This window comes from Dermacentor variabilis, chromosome 3 (genome assembly GCF_050947875.1).
Source record: "Dermacentor variabilis isolate Ectoservices chromosome 3, ASM5094787v1, whole genome shotgun sequence".
NCBI classification, from domain to species: Eukaryota; Metazoa; Arthropoda; class Arachnida; order Ixodida; family Ixodidae; genus Dermacentor; species Dermacentor variabilis.
In genome coordinates, this window is record NC_134570.1 from 2,491,495 (window position 1) to 2,511,753 (window position 20,259).

Consider the following 20,259-nt stretch of genomic DNA (forward strand, 5'->3'; position numbering starts at 1 on the left):
TAAAAAGAAAGCGTCTTATGAAGGATCTCATTGAAAGTGTGTTCCCTGTTCCATTATATCGTTTAATTTTTCAACAAGGGCCTGGGCAAGACGTACTTAAAGGGTTAAAAATATGTGTATACCGGCGAACGTTAAAACATTCTTTTTCAAGCTTCACACGGGAACCTTGCCTGTTAAAACGTGGCTAGAGGAAAGAGGGATTTATGTGCCATGGGGAAGCAGATGCTTTCTGTGCAACAAAGCTGAAACGATTGAACATGTTTTCATCGATTGTAATAATGCCATATTCTTTTGGGATATATTACAGAGAACGTTAAAAATAGACCTACCCCTCAATCCACATGGCATTCGTTTTTTACCGCCTGAACGCGATTTTGAACAGATGGATGTCATCTTTTTACTTGGACTGCACGCAGTATGGCGTAGTCTGTTGGCATATAGACATTGCGATGTTAAAGGCCGAACTGTGTATGAATATTTTGTGGAAATGGTTGTGAAGGTACGTGACGTGTACAAGATGAATGACTGTGATGAAGCTGTGGTGTCAATGCTTGATATTTTGACACATATAAAACGAGTGTGATCTATGATAACAAACACTTTTGAGGCTTGTAGCCAAGCTGGAAATAAAGAAAAAAAACTCGTGGCTTAGTGGTAACGTCTCCGTCTCACACTCCGGAGACCCTGGTTCGATTCCCACGCAGCCCATCTTGCAAGTTGTTTTTTAACGCGACTGCGTTAAGGAGCTCGTGTCGCAGAAAAGTCGGCGTCGGCGGCCGTGAGCGATAAATCCCAGCAGGCACTTCATGACTAAAAAACAACTTGCAAGATGGGCTGGGTGGGAATCGAACCAGGGTCTCCGGAGTGTGAGATGGAGACGTTACCACTGAGCCACGAGTTCGATGCTTCAAAGCGGTACAAAAGCGCCTCTAGTGAACGCGGTGTTGCCTTAGAAACTAGCTGTTTCTAAGGCTCAGGCGTGCGTCGCTTGCTCAGGCGCACATTTCGTTGTCGCGCCGAACGCTGTGTTGCTCGACGCTCACCGCGTCCGATGCGGGGCGCGTAGTCGCTGCGCCGTAGCCCATTGTCTTACACCCCTTGGCGGGTCGACGGGAACGCTGTCGCGTTCCACTCTTGAAGGCGAAGCTTAAGCGTCCTCCAATTTTTGATTCATGAAGTGCCTGCTGGGATTTATCGCTCACGGCCAACGCCGCCGACACCGACGCCGACGACACCGGCTTTTCTGCGACACGAGCTCCTTAACGCTGTCGCGTTAAAATTGCATTGACAAGCTTTATTGCGAGCTAGATTTACACCCGCCATCGGCAGTGGAGGCCAAGGGAGTGACTGCCAGAGAAGCTGGATGTGCGCGCATGCCCCGTGGCGTCTGGGCCAATGACTAGGCTACCATTGTACGATGGAGGAACCAGGCTAGCGCTAAGGTTGAATTTCACAACACAATTTCCATTCCACGTGCAGTAATCACACAGATCATTTGCGGCTCCGTTCAGGAGCAGACACGGGCTTTCGGCCTGGTGCTTCTTGTTGCGTTTGGTTCAAGAATATGGCTAGGAGCAGGCACCGCATATGTGCAATCACGAGCAATATACACACACCATTTCTCCAGAAGCTGACGCTAAGCACGGGTAGCGCGACGACCTTGTTGGGCTGACACGACGACTTCGTGGCAGCTGAATTCCGAATACTGCATATGCGGCGAGGGTAGCTATATGGACTTGTTGATAGGTCATATCGTAGATTATTGTAGCGCAGGCAGAACGGAAGGGTCACAGAAGGCAGATGAGACAACACACAGCGCTGAATCAGCTGCGAATAGCTGTTTACGTGCGCCGTGTCTCATCGCACTCTACTTCAGATGCCGCCGTTGCACACTCGAAAACAAATCTTAACTTGACACGTTGTTAAATTACAAAACACCCATATTATTTGCTCCTAATAAAGAAATGTCAACAATATTTTAATGTTAATGTTTTATTCATTACAATAAAATAATTATGCAGCGTGTGCCACGAAACCTGGTAGTAGGCAACCTGGGCGTCGCACCAGCTGCATTGTTGAAATCGCGATAATATGAAATGAGCCCGCTGAAAATCTCATTGCGACGCGTGCGACTGCACCGGTTTTCGCCATTCCAGTCGCAGCTTTAGTCGCTGCATGTGAAACAGCCTAAAGACGCATCGGGGGGATAGCGCTTCTCCCCGAGCGTCGAAGAGGGAGTACCCCCGGTTGCGTATTTAAAGTTGCTAGTGGGTACAGCACCTGGTATTTGCGCGTGGCATTTGCGGAGACGGCAGACGTTTGCACGCATGCGCGAGTAAGAGCGGGTGCGAGGGAGGAAATGTAGGGACTTTCGCTCCTTGAATATACGACTCTGCCTATAGGCACTGCGGAGGAGTTTCTTAGCGCGTGTTGTATGCGTTTGCCCCTATAGGAGTGCTGGCAGAAGTCACGGGGCGCTGTAGCTCTGAACTTCGTGTCACAAGTTGGCTGCTAGACGTAATTATATTAATTCAATCGTGTTTTTCACTGATTGAAACAAGTTATCATTATTTCCCATTATTGGAAGGCGCCTCCAGCACACCAAAGCGGCAACGGGGACATCAAACCTGGAACCGGCACTGGTCCGAGGGTTGAGCTCGCCGACGCCTGCGCGTGCCAGGGGGGGGTATAAGATCGGCTGTCCGCGTAAGCGGACAGCCAGTTTTATATGCGAACACCCCCTGTCACGCATTGGCCTCCGCGGCCCCTACCCACGGGCCACCCTGCTTCCAGCTTTGATCACCTCGCTACCCCTCGGGTGCCCTGGAGATCCTGCGCCACCTGCTTTATTATAACCTCCTGAGGCCTCCGTTTGCCGGTTACACGTGTCGCCCAGGAGTAGTGCTTGTAAAACTGCAATATATTGTCGCGACGAAAAAAGCGACTCGCGACTTATACGACTTCAATCAGACCCTTGCCCTTTCAGACACAGCGATCACCAAATGGGGCGTCCGTGTCCACTACCTCACCGCGCGGGCAGCCACCGACGGAGCGTAAACAAACTCGACAGCACTCCGCAATGCCGGCATGTGTAGGGGACAAACGCATACAACATGCTCTAAGAAACCTCTTCCGTAGTGCCTAGGCAGTCACATATTCAAGGAGCAAAGGCTCTAGATTTTTTCTCTCGCGCCCGCTCTTACTCGCGCCTGCGCAGAAACGTCGAGCACCGCGAGAAACGCCACGGTCCGTTGTACCTACTAGCAATTGTAAATACGACCCCCGGTTCCTTGCAGCGGTGGCGTAGACGTAGAACACCCGCCTCGCGTGCAAGAGGTACGTGGTTCGAATCGCGGTGCCGCGCGCAATTTTCCACCGGATTAAAAAAAATCTGCGTGTTGATAAAATTGCATAAACAGGACGAGCGTGGCCTGATCCCGGTGACCACAACCGGCAACGCACTCCCTCACCAGAGCAGGATTGGCCACCCTGGTGCAGTACTTGGCCACAACCTCATATATGAACACAACAATCAAAGCCCGGCCCTCAGTCCCCAGCAGCTGCGAAGCAACTGACCACGGCGGTGGTCAGACCTGCGACGCAGCAGAGGGTGCTAAGAATCTCTGGCTCTGGACAGGCCGCCATTGGAATATGAACCTGGCAACGTTTAACGCTAGAACGTTATCTAGTGAGGCGAGTCTAGAAGTGCTAGTACAGGAATTAGAGGGAAGTAAATGGGATATAATAGGGCTCAGTGAAGTTAGGAGGCCAAAAGAAGCATATACAGTGTTAAAAAGCGGGCACGTCCTGTGCTACCGCGGCTTAGTGGACAGACGAGAACTAGGAGTCGGATTCCTGATTAATAAGAATATAGCTGGTAACATACAGGAATTCTATAGCATTAACGAGAGGGTGGCAGGTCTTGTTGTGAAACTTAATAAGAGGTACAAAATGAAGGTTGTACAGGTCTACGCCTCTACATCCAGTCATGATGGCCAGGAAGTCGAAAGCTTCTATGAAGACGTGGAATCGGCGATGGGTAGAGGGAAAACAGAATACACTATACTGAGGGGCGACTTCAATGCCAAGGTAGGCAAGAAGCAGGCTGGAGACAAGTCAGTGGGGGAATATGGCATAGCCTCTAGGAATAGCAGGAAAGAGTTATTAGTAGAATTTGCAGAACAGAATAATATGCGGATAATGAATGCCTCCTTCCGCAAGCGGGATAGGCGAAAGTGGACGTGGAGGAGCCCGAACGCCGAGACTAGAAATGAAATAGACTTCGCACTCTGCGCTAACCCTGGCATCTCACAAGATGTGGACGTGCTCAGCAAGGTGCGCTGCAGTGACCATAGGATGGTAAGAACTTTAATTAGCCTAGACCTGAGGAGGGAACGGAAGAAACTGGTACATAAGAAGCCGATCAATGAGTTAGCGGTAAGAGGAAAAATAGAGGAATTCCAGATCAAGCAACAGAACAGGTATTGGGCTTTAACTCAGGAAGAGGACCTTAGTGTTTAAGCAATGAACGACAATCTTGTGGGCATCATTAAGGAGTGTGCAATAGAAGTCAGTGGTAACTTCGTTAGACAGGATACCAGGAAGCTATCGCAGGAGACGAAAGATCTGATCAAGAAACGCCAAGGTATGAAAGCCTCTAACCCTACAACTAGAATAGAATTGACAAAACTTTCAAAGTTAATCAACAAGCGTAAGACAGCTGACATAAGGAGGTATAATATGGATAGAATTGAACATGCTCTCAGGAACGGAGGCAGCCTAAAAGCAGTGAAGAAGAAACTAGGAACTGGCAAGGATCAGATGTATGCTTTAAGAGACAAAGCCGGCAATATTATTACTAATATGGATGAGATAGTTCAAGTGGCTGAGGAGTTCTATAGAGATTTATACAGTACCAGTGGCACCCACGACGATAATGGAAGAGAGAATAGTCTAGAGGAATTCGAAAACCCTCAGGTAACGCCGGAAGAAGTAAAGAAAGCCTTGGGAGCTATGCAAAGGAGGAAGGCAGCTGGGGAGGATCAGGTAACAGCAGATTTGTTGAAGGATGGTGGGCAGATTGTTCTAGAGAAACTGGCCACCCTGTATACGCTATGCCTCATGACCTCGAGCGTACCGGAAATTTGGAAGAAGGCTAACATAATCCTAATCCATAAGAAAGGGGACGCCAGAGACTTGAAAAATTATAGATCGATCAGCTTACTGTCCGTTGCCTACAAACTATTTACTAAGGTAATCGCAAATAGAATCAGGAACACCTTAGGCCTCTGTCAAGCAAGGGACCAGGCTGGATTCCTTAAAGGCTACTCAACAATAGACCATATTCACACTATCAATCAGGTGATAGAGAAATGTGCGGAATATAAACAACCCTTATATATAGCTTTCATTGATTACGAGGAAGCGTTTGATTCTGTCGAAGCCTCAGCAGTCATGGAGGCATTACGGAAGCACGGTGTAGACGAGCCGTATGTAAAAATACTCAAAGATATCTATAGCGGCTCCACAGCCACCGTAGTCCTCCATAAAGAAAGCAACAAAACCCCAATAAAGAAAGGCGTCCGGCAGGGAGATACGATCTATCCTATGCTATTTACAGCGTGTTTACAGGAGGTATTCAGAGATTGGATTGGGAAGAATTGGGGATAAAAGTTAACGGAGAAAAGCTTAGTAACTTGCGATTCGCTGATGATATTGCCTTGCTTAGTAACTCAGGGGACCAATTGCAATGCATGCTCACTGACCTGAAGAGACAAAGCAGAGGAGTGGGTCTAAATACTAATCTGCAGAAAACCAAAGTCACCTTTAACAGTCTCGGAAGAGAACAGCAATTTACAATAGGTAGCGACGCACTGGAAGTGGTAAGGGCATGCATCTACTTAGGGCAGGTAGTGACGGCGGATCCGGATCATGAGACGGAAATAATCAGAAGAATAAGAATGGGCTGGGGTGCGTTTGGCAGGCATTCTCAGATCATGAACAGCAGGTTGCCATTATCCCTCAAGAGAAAAGTGTATAATAACTGTGTCTTACCAGTGCTCACCTACGGGGCAGAAACCTGGAGGCTTACGAAAAGGGTTCTACTTAAATTGAGGACGACGCAAGGAGCTACGGAAAGAAGAATGATGGGTGTAACGTTAAGGGATTAGAAAAGAGGAGATTGGGTGAGGGAACAAACGCGAGTTAATGACATCTTAGTTGAGATAAAGGAAAAGAAATAAGCATGGGCAGGACATGTAATGAGGAGGGAAGATAACCGATGGTCATTAAGGGTTACGGACTGGATTCCAAGGGAAGGGAAGCGTAGCAGGGGGCGGCAGAAAGTTAGGTGGGCGGATGAGATTAAGAAGTTTGCAGGGACGACATGGCCAGAATTAGTACATGACCGGGGTTGTTGGAGAAGTATGGAAGGGGTCTTTGCCCTGCAGTGAGCGTAACCAGGATGATGATGATGTTCCATGAAAGGGGAAGGAGGTAGCGAGGTGTCCTGGCTGCGACGTCGCGGCAAGGCGCGAACAGCAGAGGAAGCGGCGAATCGTGCCCTCTCCCCGTTACCCTTCGCGACCGAGCACGTGCTCATCGCGTGATAACCGCGCGGCCGCTCCTAAAATATATCGGTATGTGTGCGCATTTCCACCAAGTCCAAGTCGATCGTATTGCTGTGACGGCCCTTGTTGACACCGGTGCACTATCTCGTGGATGAGCGCTACTCTTCGTGAGAAGCTGAAGAAAGTCCTCACACCTGCCGTGCAACGTACAGTAAGTGTCGCCGATGGAAGCACACCTACAGTTGTTGGGACATGTACTGCCCGCTTCACTATATCTGGCCATCGGAGAAGTGCTCTGTTTCTTGTGCTTGAGGAGTACCCATACGACGTGATCTTGGGCATCGACTTTCTTTCCACACACTGGACTGGGGCGCCGGTATACTTCAACTTGAACTCCCCTCTGTCCCCGAGACTCTTGATGATATGTCTATGCAGCTGTGTATGAGCTGTAGAGTTCGTGCGATTGCCGTCCCAATCCACTAATGTTGTTTTGGTGCTCTCTGGTACTGTCGCTGACGGGGATTGCGCTGCATTTCCTATTATTGACGTTGTCTTGGCACACATTGTGACTCTGTATACCACACACGGTTGTCGAAATTGTCAACAATGAAGCTTATCCGCCCATGTACTGCCTTCCGGAATTGCGCTTGCAACGTTGTCATACCTGAACGACATCTCCACAACAACAGCTAAAGGCCTTTCACGTCCTATGTGCGCAACAGGATCCATCAGCTTGCCCACCAGTTAATTAGACAAAATGATAGCCGCGGACTTTTCTCCTGCAAGCGCTGGGGACCGTTGCCGTGAGTTTGCGTGGTATCGGATATCTTTGACATGGACAACCGCCCATTTGGCCAGACAACGACTGTCATGCATCTAATCACGCCGGTTACGCAAACCCTATTCATCGTCGTCCGTATCGCCTTTCTGCTGCTGGATGGGCGATCATACAAAAGCAAGTTGAAAAGACGGCGGAAAAAGACATTATAGAACTTTCGAGTAGCCCAAGGGCATCTGCAGTTGTGCTCTTCAAGAAAAAAGATGGCACTTGTACTTTTTGTGTTGATTACAGACACTGAACAAGACCACTAAGAAGGACATATATCCGTTGCTTCGTAAATATGATGCCCTCGACTGCCTCCTCGGAGCGAGCTATTTTTCATCCATCGACATGCGGTGTGGCTATTGGCAGGTTGCTGTAGATCCTACGGACCGCGAGAAGACCGCATTTGTAACACCTGACGGGCTATCCCAATAAGATGGCGAGTTGGGCTAGTGGGTTGAAGTTCATATTTGAAGTTAGACTGAAGCGCACATAACACGCGGGCACTGAAAAGAAGCAGACAGGACAACGCCGTCATGCCTACTTCTTTTCTGTGTCCACGTCTTGTGTGCGCTTCAATCTAAGTTCAAATATGGGCTATACAAATTTAAGGTTACGCCCTTCGGTCAATGCAATGCGCGAGCTACATTTGGGTGCATGATGGATTCGCACTTTCGAGGCTTCTAATGGTCGACCTGTTTATGTCACCTGGATGACGTTATTCTTTTCTTCAACGACATTTTCCAGCCATATTTAGCGCCTGTCGCCAATTCTCCAAGTTTTCCGCAGCGCCGGTCTCCAGTGCAACTCAGCCAAGTGCAACTTTGGTCGCCTCGAAATAACAGTGCTCTGTCATCTTGTTAACTGTGTAGGACTGCAAATTGACCCTGAAAAAATTCGCGCCGTGAAGCATTTCCCCGTTCCTCTACCAAAGACGTTCGATCCTTCTTTGGCTTACGTTCCTACTTTGTCAAAAATTTCGCTGACATCGCCCCTCCAATCACCGAACTTCTAAAGAAAGATACGCCTTTCTTATGGGGGCGTGTATGGGCTCATGCATTTTCGGCGCTTATCTGCCTTCTCACGACTTCTCCACTGTTGGCGCACTTCGACCTATCTGCTCCTGCGGAAGTTCAGACGGACGCCAGTGAATACGGAATCAGAGCCGTCCTTGGCGAGTACCAGCATGGTCATGACTTCATCATAGCGTACGCTAGCCGCCCGCTCACTGGGCCAGAGTGCAATTATTCAATTACCGAGCGTGAATGCCTTACCGTTGCTTGGGCCATCTCCATATTTCGGCTGTACTTCTCTGACCGTCCATTCGTGGCAGTGTCTGACCATTATGTGATCTGCTCGCTTTCCTTTATATAAGATCTGACAGGCCGTATTGAACGTTGGGATTTGCGGTTACAGGAGTACTAGTTTTCTGTCATGCGCAAGTCTGGCCAATTACACCAGAACGCTGCATGCCTGTCGCTATACACCGTGGATCCGCCAGACCACACCAACCCTGACACAGATTCCTGTGTTCTTTCTATCTCGGAATTTCTTCATTTCGGTGATGAACAGCGACGTGATCTGGAGTTACGTTCCATCATCAACCGTCTCAGCTGCTGGGCCTCTGGCGAGTCGGTCCGGCATTTTACCTTACAAAGTAGAACTTTATACCGCCACAGTGTGCATACGCCGACGGGCACTTGCTGGTAGTGCCCTCCCACATGCGCAACTCTGTCCTCCAGCAGCATCACAACGAACCCACAGCAGGCCATCTTGGTTTCACGAGCACATATGACAGCGTGCGGCGTCGTTTCTTTTCGCCTGGGCTTTATTGCTCCGTACAGAAGTATATTGGCAGCTGCGAACTGTGTTAACATCGCAAGAGGCTACGGACGCTTCCCGCCGGCCTTTTTCAGCCTGTCGATGTCCCAGTAGAGCCATTCTTACACGTCGGCCTCGATCTGATCGGATTTTCCCTGCATCAGCATCAGGGAACAAATGGGTCGCTCTCGCGACAGACTATGCCACGCACTACTCTATTACATGGGCACTTCCAACCAGCTATCCTACTGATACTGCCGACTTCCTTCTCCACGATGTGATTCTGCATCACGGAGCTCCTCGACAGCAGCTCACCGATTGCGGTCCTTACTTCTTCGATGACCTCCTCTGCTCATGTTCCACAAAACAAAAAGTCACCGCCGCCTATCATCCGCAGGCCAACGGTCCCACAGAACGACTGAATCGCAACCATAACTGACATGATCTCTATGCACGTTTCCGCCGACAACCGCGACTGCTATGTTAAATTGTTACACTGGATGAGAAAACAACTTTCCGCAGTTGTGGGGTTGGCTAACACTCCCAGGGTTAGTTCTAGCAGTAACACACAAATATCCGAGAAAGTGGTTGAGAGAACCGCGACGTGGTACTACAATTCGTAGAGCATCGCAGGAGCAATGCGAAGACGTGGGCTTGTATCCCACTTGCGAACGGTTCTTTTTGTCCGCATTCATTTTCATTTATTGATAATTTCTTTAATTGAACTAACAACTACAAAAAATTTCCCCTGTGCTTTTCTTGGCGTCATTATTTGTAGGCTACTTATGATTTGACTAATAATAATCGGGCCCTTCAGTTTCCTTTCTTTTCGTTCACTACATGGCGAGAGACTGAAATCTGCATGTTTTGATGCCTTCAGGTAGCATGTGTGGCTTTATTGACCAGTTGGCTCTACCCTACAAGTTCGTGTACTAGGGGGACAGCTTCGATAGATACGATGTTCCACATACACAGTCAAGGCCGTGAGTAGTGCAGCTGGTTAACACTACCACGGTTAGTTGCAGTAGACGGACATAAATACCCCAGAAAGTGGATGAGAAAACGGCGCTGCTGTAACGCACTTGGTAAGAGCATCGCACGCGCAAAGCGTAGATGTCGATTTGCCTGCCACCTGCGAACGTTTATTTTTTCGTCCACATTCATTTTCATTTATTGATAATTTCTTCAATTCAATGAACAACTACAAAAAATTTCCCCTGTGCTTTTCTTGGTGTCATTATTTGTAGGCTACTTATGATTTGACTAATAATAATCGGGCCCTTCAGTTTCCTTTCTTCTCGTTCACTACATGGCGACAAACTCAAATCTGCATGTTTTGATGCCTTCAGGTAGCATGTGTGGTTTTATTGACCAGTTGGCTCTACCCTACAAGTTCGTGTACTAGGGGGACAGCTGCGATAGATACGATGTTCCACATACACAGTCAAGGCCGTGAGTAGTGCAGCTGGTTAACACTACCACGGTTAGTTGCAGTAGATGGACATAAATACCTCAGAAAGTTGATGAGAAAACGGCGCTGCTGTAACGGACTTGGTAAGAGCATCGCACGCGCAAAGCGTAGATGTCGATTTCTCTGCCACCTGCGAACGGTTATTTTTTTCGTCCACATTCATTTTAATTTATTTATAATTGCTTCAATTCAATTACTGATTACAAAAAATTTCCCCTGTCCTTTTCTTGGTGTCATTATTTGTAGGCTACTTATGATTTGGCTAATAATAATCGGGCACTTCAGTTTCCTTTCTTCTTGTTCACTACATGGCGAGAGACTCAAATCTGACAGTTTTGATGCCTTCAGTTAGCATGTGTGGCTTCATTGACCATTGAGTTACCTTGACCGAAAAAGTTCGCTTATTACGGGGTCTGCTGCGATAGACACGATGTTCCACATCCACTGTCAAGGCCGTGTGTAATGACGCTGGCTAACACTGCCAGGGTTAGTTCTAGTAATCGGACATAATTACCCCACAAAGTGGATGTGAATCTGCGGTAGTGCCTATTGTAAGAGGATCGCACACGCAATGCGACGACCTGAGTTGGTATCCCACCTGCGAATGGTTGTTTCTTCATCCACTTTCAGTTTCATTTTGTGAAAAGTTTTTTGATTGAATTAAGAGTTACAAACAATTTCCCCTATGCTTTTCTTGGTGTCTTTGTTTGTTGGCTGCTTATGATTTGAGAAATAATAATCGGGCTCCTAAATGTCCTTTCTTCTCGTTCGTTACATGGCGAGAGAATCAATACTGGCCGTTTTGATGCCTTCAGGTAGCACCTGTGGCTTCATTGCCCAGTTGCTTTGACCGAAAAAGTTCGCTTACTACGGGGACTGCTCCGATAGATACGATTTTCCACATTCAGTGTCAAGGCCTCTAGTAGAGGGGCCCGCTAAGACTCTCAGGGTGAGTTCTAGTTATCGGACATAATTACCCCAGAAAGTGGATGAGGAAACAGCGCTGCGTTAGTGCACTTGGTAAGAAGGTCGCACGCGAAATGCGACGACCTGGGTTCGTATTCCGCCTGTGAACGGTGATTTTTTTCGTCCAGTTTCATTTTCCTTTATGGATAAATTCTTTAATTCAATGAAGAACTGCAAACAATTTTCCCTACGCTTTCTTTAGTGCCATTGTATGTTGGCTGCTTATGATTTGAAGAAGAATAATTGGGCCCTTCAGTTTCCTTTCTTTTCGTTCATTACATGGCAAGAGATTCAAATCTGACAGTTTTAGTGCCTTCAGGTAGCATGTGTGGCTTTCTTGACCAGTTGCCTTTACCCAAAAAGTTCGCGTACTACGGGGGCGGCTGCGATAGATATGATGTTCCACATCCACTGTCAAGGCTGCGAGTAGTGGCGCTGGCTAACAACACTCCCAGGGTTATTTCTAGTCATCATCATCATCATCATCCCTTTTATGTTCACTGCAGGACGGAGGCCCCCCCTGCGATCTCGTATTACCCCTGTCCATCGAGAACCGTTTCCAAATTGTCTTCGCCCACCTAGTCTGCGTCATCGCCCCACCTTGTCTTCTGCCGTCCTCGTCTGCGCTTCCCTTCCCTTGTTGCCCATTCTGTAACCCTAATGGTCCAACGGTTGCCGAACCTGCGCATTACACGACCTGCCCAACTCCATTTTTCCCATTAATGTCAATTATAATATCGGCTATACCCGTTTGCTCTCTGATCCAAACCGCTCTCTTTTTGTTTCTTAACGTTATGCCTAGCATTCTTCAGACAGACATAAATAACCCAGAAATCTTGTGGGAATACGGCGCCGCGATAACTCACTTGGTAAGACCATCGTGCGCGTAATGCGAAGACGTGGGTTCGTGCCACTTCTTCCTCGCCACCCCCTAGTGGTCGCGCGAGAAGGCGCCACCACAAAAGGCAACCATCGTTCTCAGTTCACCCCTACATGCTTTGTCTCGCCCCTTCAACGTACGGCACGTTGCCGCGGTCTTATCGCACTTGGACTTGATAATGAACCTCATGGCTACGACGAAAATCGGTTTCAAGTGCCCGCATTTTTGCTATCGGAAGAATAAATGACTGTACACAATCAGGTGATTTCTTGAAAACCACGAAGAAAGCATCGATGGCGTCCCTTCAACAATGATGTCGCAACGTTTACACCAGATTTGTTTCATTTCATAATATTTCTCATGAATCACAGCAGTCAACTGTCGGATACAGCGGTACTGCAAATTTATGGGAAGAAAAGATGATTTTACTCATTCAGGTTAATTTGGCTCGTGGCACTAGTTTGGAACAAGTGCTGGCTTCGAAGTAGAAAATTATGCAGAATACACGCACTATGGGAATCGATGTAAGCGAAGCTTTCCGTGCTGAATGCTTTGATTAACGGTAATTAGCGGTGATGTTGGCACCAAAGCTTAATTTCTTCAACGTTTAAGCTGATACGAGAGCGGTGAGTTGATGTTAAACGTTACCTTGCATGCACGACTGCTGTTTGTCTTCGTAGTACACTGAACACACAGGGAGAGGTGTTTGCTTGAGGGGTTCTTTTGCGCCATATTATAGAACCTCTGATAGGGTTGAGCGTTTTCATTTACTCACATGGCACATCGCACTGTGGCAGAAGTAGTGAATTGGATTATGGCCTGTACGTGAGAGCAGCACCGGCGACAGCATAACGTGCGGCATCTGAGTCGCCTCTTATTCTTGTACAGGCAAATTCCCGGTTTCATCAGTCCAGCCCACCCCCTCTTCCTGCCTTCACCTACCAGCCGCATCATTCTAGAGACCGACGACACGTGGGTTCCTCTGCACCTGCGCATGCCCACCTTCCGGGGACAGTCTACCTGCCCTTCCGGTGGCCCCTGCCTATATGAAGCCGATATCACCGGACCATCAAAGCAGCAGCGGCGACAGCATAACGTGCAGCATCTGAGTCGCCTATTATTCTTGTACAGGTTAGTCCCGAAACTACAGTATGTTTGAATTGACATATTATTATTGTTCTGCTGTCAATGATGCTGCTGCTCTTGTTTTTCATCCAACTTTGTACTTTGTTCGTGTGCATTCTTGCCGAATTGATTGTGTTTGGGCCCGCTTTGGCCTACTAGTGCTGATAATGGGTGGGAAAGATGACGCCAAAGAGATAAAGAATCTGTCTAGACAGCTTGAAGCCTTCAAGCATGAAATGCGAACGGAGTTCAGAGAACTGAAAGAAAGTGTAAAATACTGTGCCGATACATGCGATGAAGTGAGCGAATTCAAAAAGGAATTCATAGCCTTGAGGGATGAGATTAAGCAGCTACTGAATAAAAATAGCACCTTAAGAGATGAAAACGAAAAACTGACACAAGAAATTGAAGACCTTGAACAGTATCAAAGGCTGAATAATCTCGAAATCATAGGGATTCCAAAAACAGATAAAACAATTGACGCCATGAAAATGGATGACAAAGTAGGTGCAGTCTTTGAAGAAATCATCCAGAAAAGTAAAACTGACTTATGTCACTGGGTCCCGACACCGAAACAGGATGTGAACAACATTGTTGTTCGCTTACTCCAACGACAGAAGCGCGATGAATTGCTCGCCAAGGCCGGAAAGAAGTGGCTGACATGTAAAGAATTCGATCTAGATTCTAAAAACGCTGTGTATGTAAATGAACCCTTGACAGAAACAAACAAGAAACTGTTCGCAGCCGCGCGCAAGAAGAAATCCGAGGTAACCTGGCAGATCGTTTGGACATCAAAAGGACAGGTGTTGGAACAGAAAACTGAAACTTCAGGGGTCATCTGCATAGCTTCCCAAAATGACCTAGAAAAAAATGACTTAAAGAGCGAATAGGCCATCAGAGACGCATACACTACCTCAAAAATTTTTTAAGGTGGGATCTGAATTAGTCAGTGACACTTACTATGACGTCCTTCGTCTCAATAGAGAAACCACAGATTTAAAAAGTTTTTCGACTATTCATATAAATGCCAGAAGTATAAGGAACAAAGTAGACGAAATTCACAATATGATGTCAACAATAGAAAATAAATTTCAGGTTATATGTTTCACCGAAACTATGGTTATCACAAAACGACCAGCAATTACATTTGTCTAAAGCGCTTGAAAAGTCAGGTCATCACTTAATGAAGCAAAATTTTCACTCGCAGGTATTGCGGTTGAAAGAGGCAGGTTTCCCGAAACAGGTTGTTGTAGCAGTCGCTGAAAGTATGTACCGCAAAAAGAAAAGTGAGTCAAGGTTGAGGAGAGAACAACCCGCCGCAGCAATAGCAAAGAAGACAGAAGCCAGAATAAAAGAAAGAAATGGTTGTTATTCCATACTTCCATAAAATTTCACATCACCTAAAGAAAATACGATCTCGCTCTAACGTCAAAGTCCTGTGTTCTCGGCTCCCCAATAACTTTTAAAATTATAGGGTTTTACGTGCTAAAACCACATGCTGATTATGAGGCACGCCGTAGTGGAGGACTCCGGAAATTTCGACCACCTGGGGTTCTTTAACGTGCACCTAAATCTAAGTACAGGGGGTGTTTTCGCATTTCGCCCCCATCGAAATGCGGCCGCCGTGGCCGGGATTCGATCCCGCGACCTCGTGCTCAGCAGCCCAACGCCATAGCCACTGAGCAACCACGGCGGGTTCCCCAAAAACTTCAAAGGCTTTGCAAGAAAAGCTGCCCAATTAAGAATGAGAAACCAAAATGCATGATTAAGCATCAAAACAAGTTGCATGCAAGGAAGGTGTAGTATATCGGGTTCTCTTGTCGTGCGGCAAGTGTTATATCGGCCAAACCAGCCGATGCGTAAACGAGAGGCTAGCAGAACATCGCCGCAAGGTAAAGCAAGGCATCGAAGACCACATGGCAGAACACTGCAAGTTATGCAATGGTTGTTATCCCATCTTTAACCGATGCACGATATTATTTTCTCACGTAAATCGATTAACCAGTGAGATAGTTGCCACCAGAGAAATTCTTCGGCATAATCAGAGTTGAGTTAGTGCCCCGTCTGTGCCATTAAGTGATAAGGAAGGGGGGTTTCTGGACGGTGAAAAGGTATAGCAGCGACAAGGTTTCGTTTCGCCGGCACATGTGGCTATGCAGGTTTGTACATGGTTGTCTGTTTTCTTGCCATCCTGCTTTTTTTCTAATTGTGGAAGCGTATATATATATGTCGCTGTCACAATAAAAGCCAGTTGAAGTTTGCGCATGTTGTGTGTCACTTCTTCGTTCGACGTCCTGTCTTTGTGCGCGCAAAAGTTTAATAAGAATAGAACAAGCGCTCAGTTCAGGCTTTTTCTCTAGCTGATGATGATTATGAAGCCTCAATCAATGGCACAAACCCACTATGGGGGATAAGCCACGAACCGGGTGGTAATATGATTGAATAAATAAAAGAAACTGGTTAATAAATAACTAACACATAAAAAAGTAAAATAAATATATAATCCAAGATGAAAAATAAACTGTGAATACATGAGTAAAAATAGTGATCAATACTATAGTAAGCTTTGCATTGATAGGAATACTAAAGAAGAAAGAGAATAAAAAAACATATAGTTAAGCTTGAGTCAGGTAAATTTTGAATAATAATACTAGTAAGATTTAAAGGGACACAAAAGTGAAAAATGATTTCTTCTGCATCAGTAAATTACCATTCTACAACACCAAAGACACCACTCTTACAACGATAAAACGTTTGGTAAGCCAGATGAAGTGCAAGAATGAAATACGGGTGGCGACACCTACATAAGTTCCCGCACCTGGGGGCTGTGACGTCTTGGATTTTCATGGCATCTTCTAGGGCCTACTAATTATATATAGTGGTACAGATTGATTACATTGTTTTCTAAAGGAACGAAATATTAAACATTGCAAGTTTCAGAAACCTTTATTCAGCCGACGCGGCCCAAATGTGAAAACATACTTTGGAATCCCTGACGTCACGCTGACGTACCGGCGCTAGGGTTCGGCGCGAAATTCAAATAGTGATACTTGGACCTTCATTTTCTCATCTAATAATCAAACTATTTTTTTTAAATGACTGCCTGCAGGGTTCTCAAACAATGGTTCATTAGTCTAAACTGATTTATTGTTTCACTTTAGTGCCCCTTTAAACTGTGCATTCGTGCGTTTACTTTTTGAATTTTCTAGACTGAAGTAGAAGTAAATCAGTTATGGAAACTAAGAACTATTAAGAAGGCATTATTTTTGTGCCACATAGAAAATTATAAATGGCTAGGCAAACGTTCCTGTGGCTGTATCCCAATAATGTTGCTCCAAGGGAGAGAATAACAGTGCTGATTAAAGGCAATCCTAAATTTTGAAGTGAGAGAGAGAGAGAGAGAGAGAGTAACTTTATTCAATATAAATAAAATAAGGCATGATGGTTGGAGCCCCTATTCCAGGGCCCCACTGGCACGAGCGGCTCACTGGGCTTGGTCCAGAAGAGCCAACTCGCTCTCGCGACCATCGTCCGCAAGCCATGCCTCCCACTGCCTATTCCTCATTAGTGGGTGTTGGTGTAATATGAGGCTGTCTATGTGCGGTGGCCTCCTGGGGCACTCCCATGTGATGTGTTTTAGTGTGGGTGTGTCTGTGCACCACGGGCACTCGTCAGTGAACCTCGTGGGGTGTATTCTGTGTAGGTGGTGCAGGTTGGGGTATGTATTCGTCTGAATACGACGCCAGTCCCTCTCCTGTTGGCTGTTTATATCGGAGTGAGGATGTCCAAAACGTCTCCGCTCCTGCCTTTGCTGTAGGAGGAGGTCACGAGAATTCGGTGGAACCCTTACAAAAATTTTTATAGAAAGTCCATAGACAGTCTATAGACATTTGTCTATGAAGTCTATAGACTGTCTATAGACATTTCTTTAGACTAGTCTATAGACAGTCTATAGACTTATGGCCATACACTTTTTATAGACTAGTCTATAAAAAGTCTGAGTCTATAGACTGTCTATAGACATTTCTTTAGACTAGTCTATAGACAGTCTATAGACTTATGGCCATACACTTTTTATAGACTAGTCTATAAAAAGTCTGAGTCTATAGACTGGCTATACACAGTCTATAGACAGTCCATAGACTTATGGCCATACTTTTTATAGACTAGTCTATAAAAAGTCTGAGTCTATAGATTGTCTATAGACTGTCTATAGACTTATGGCCATACACTTTTTATAGACTAGTCTATAAGAAGTCTGAGTCTATAGACTGTCTATAGACGGTCTATAGACTTATAGCCATACACTTTTTATAGACTAGTCTATAAAAAGTCTGAGTCTATAGACTGTCTATACACTGCCTATAGACAGTCGAGACTTTTGGCCATACACTTTTTATAGACTAGTCTATAAGAAGTCTGAGTCTATAGACTGTCTATAGACTGTCTATGGACAAGTGTATAGGCTTACAGTTCTACTTTTGTAGACTGAAGTCTATAGAATGTCTACAGATGAGATTTGTCCGTAGACATTTTATACACTTCAGTCTACAAAAGTAGAACTATATATACAGTTCTACTTTTGTAGACTGAAGTCTATGGAATGTCTATATACAAATGTATATAGATAGTCTATAGACATTCTATAGACTTCAGTCTACAAAAACAGAACTTTATAGTCCGATACACTTTTTTTCTATGACATTCTGCAGACATTTGTTAACAAATATGAATTGCTTTTTAATCTATAGGCACTCTATATACACAGACATCTTATAGACAAGTCTACAAAGAGTGTATAAGGCCATAACTCCATAGCAGCTATCTACAAGTTAGTTTACATTTTTGTTCACATGCGGTAGCAAAAAGTTTTGAATGTATTTATGCATGTGCACCTGTTCCTTTTCATCTGCACTTATGCATTACCGTTAGTAGATTAATAATGCTTCTGAACCAGCTGTACTTTCATATACGTTGCATAAACAGAAAGAATTTATATAGTGCTGAATCATGCAGTGCAAAAATAAAACAAATGCACCAGCAATGCATTCACCGTTTTTATTGCTCGATATAATAGATGAATTCCTTAAATTCATGTCGTATGCTATTATGGAAACAGATTAAATATTTACACTACTCCTTGGCAAGCATGGTCGCCAGGCTGGCCTTGACCTTTGTGTCATTAGTCCCAAAGGTGCTGCAGGTGTATGCTGCAAATAAGTAGATGCAGCAATATGAGGCAAAAATAACAAGTGTATATTCTTTGTGTGTTCATTAAGCAGCTTAATATATTTGCTCAAACCATCTAAGTCAATACTTAATGCGGTTTAACTATGACTAATGGCTGCTTGTCAATACAAATCAGCACCTTTATACAATGTTTTATTGCATGGTATGGTGAACAATTAAACAGTCACAACTGCTGCTCGTGCCTGCAACAGTATGTTCCCTTTTATGACAAGTTCATATATGATGCATTATTGTACTTATCCCAAATGGTCTCTATATTTATTGCTGAAACGTTACCCAGTTGGGCTGTCTGTACATTTTTTTTGGCTGGTAGTTAAGTATGCCCGTGCAGAGGGATATTTTCAGAAGACGTGACTGGAATATTCACAGTATCATGCCTAAGATTGTAATTTATTTTGCTTAATACACATTTGAATGTCTTTCTCATACTTTTAAATGAATGGGTGATTGGCCATAACTTCAACGGAAGGCAGATGGGCTGATTGTATCGATATGGTCACTTAATTTGTTACAGGTAATGAGGCCTCTTGGGCGTGCTAACAGGTTTCCAAGTTAGGTATACCACATGAGCACCCGAAATACCACACGAGCACTTTGTGTCATGGCACGACAGATATGCACCTCCTAGGAAACAGAACTGATAGTATAGTTCGAATGAATTCTATTACAGTAAATTATTTAAGGTGCTTTGAAAGATGAAAATTTTTTCTAGGCTATCGAGGTTCAGGACGTTTAGTTAACGCAAAAAAAAAACACATATTGAGTAAGAAATGCCTTGTCAGTAAGCTTGACTTTCTTTTATTTTTCAATAAATGGAACCAATTTCCTTCAATTTTTATCAGGTGAAACTTTTTAAAAATATATTTAACTCAGAGATTCTCTGGAAACTTTGTATGACATATAACAAGACAGCATACCTATGTGGCCATTTTAAAATTTCCCGATCTTGTTCCAAGCCTTCCCTGGCTGTTTTCATGAAACTTTTCTGGCAATCTATGACGCCTGCAGCTTAAGTGTAATAAAAAAAAATATTGTGGTTTAATGCTTGCCAAGTACTGCCAGTCCATAATATTTAGATAAAACGAATAACACGTCAGTCACTTGACATGCAGTATTAGATTCAACTGACTTGAATCCCTTGATTAATAAAACTGACAAGGGCTTCGGCAAGTTCGTAATTGATGGCCACACGAGTACAGCACGGAAGACACAGAGGCACACGTAAAGCAAATGCAACAATGTGAGGAAAAACTATACAATGAGTTATACAATTAGTTATTTTTACGGTTCAATAGTAGTTTTCAATATAATTTGCTCTCATCACTTATGCCTCTAGTTAACTTTGTTTACCTCT

At 45.1% G+C, this 20,259-nt stretch overlaps 1 protein-coding gene across 4 annotated transcripts in view; it reads left to right on the forward strand.

Annotated features, from left to right (window-relative positions):
* LOC142575082 (uncharacterized) overlaps positions 1-20,259 on the forward strand; it is a 221,018-nt gene that overhangs the window by 177,835 nt on the left and 22,924 nt on the right. For all 4 annotated transcript variants that reach the window (XM_075684062.1, XM_075684063.1, XM_075684061.1 and 1 more), the window contains exon 2: positions 13,419-13,661. The gene's annotated coding sequence lies outside the window, so the exon portion shown is untranslated. The remainder of the gene's footprint in view (positions 1-13,418; positions 13,662-20,259) is intronic.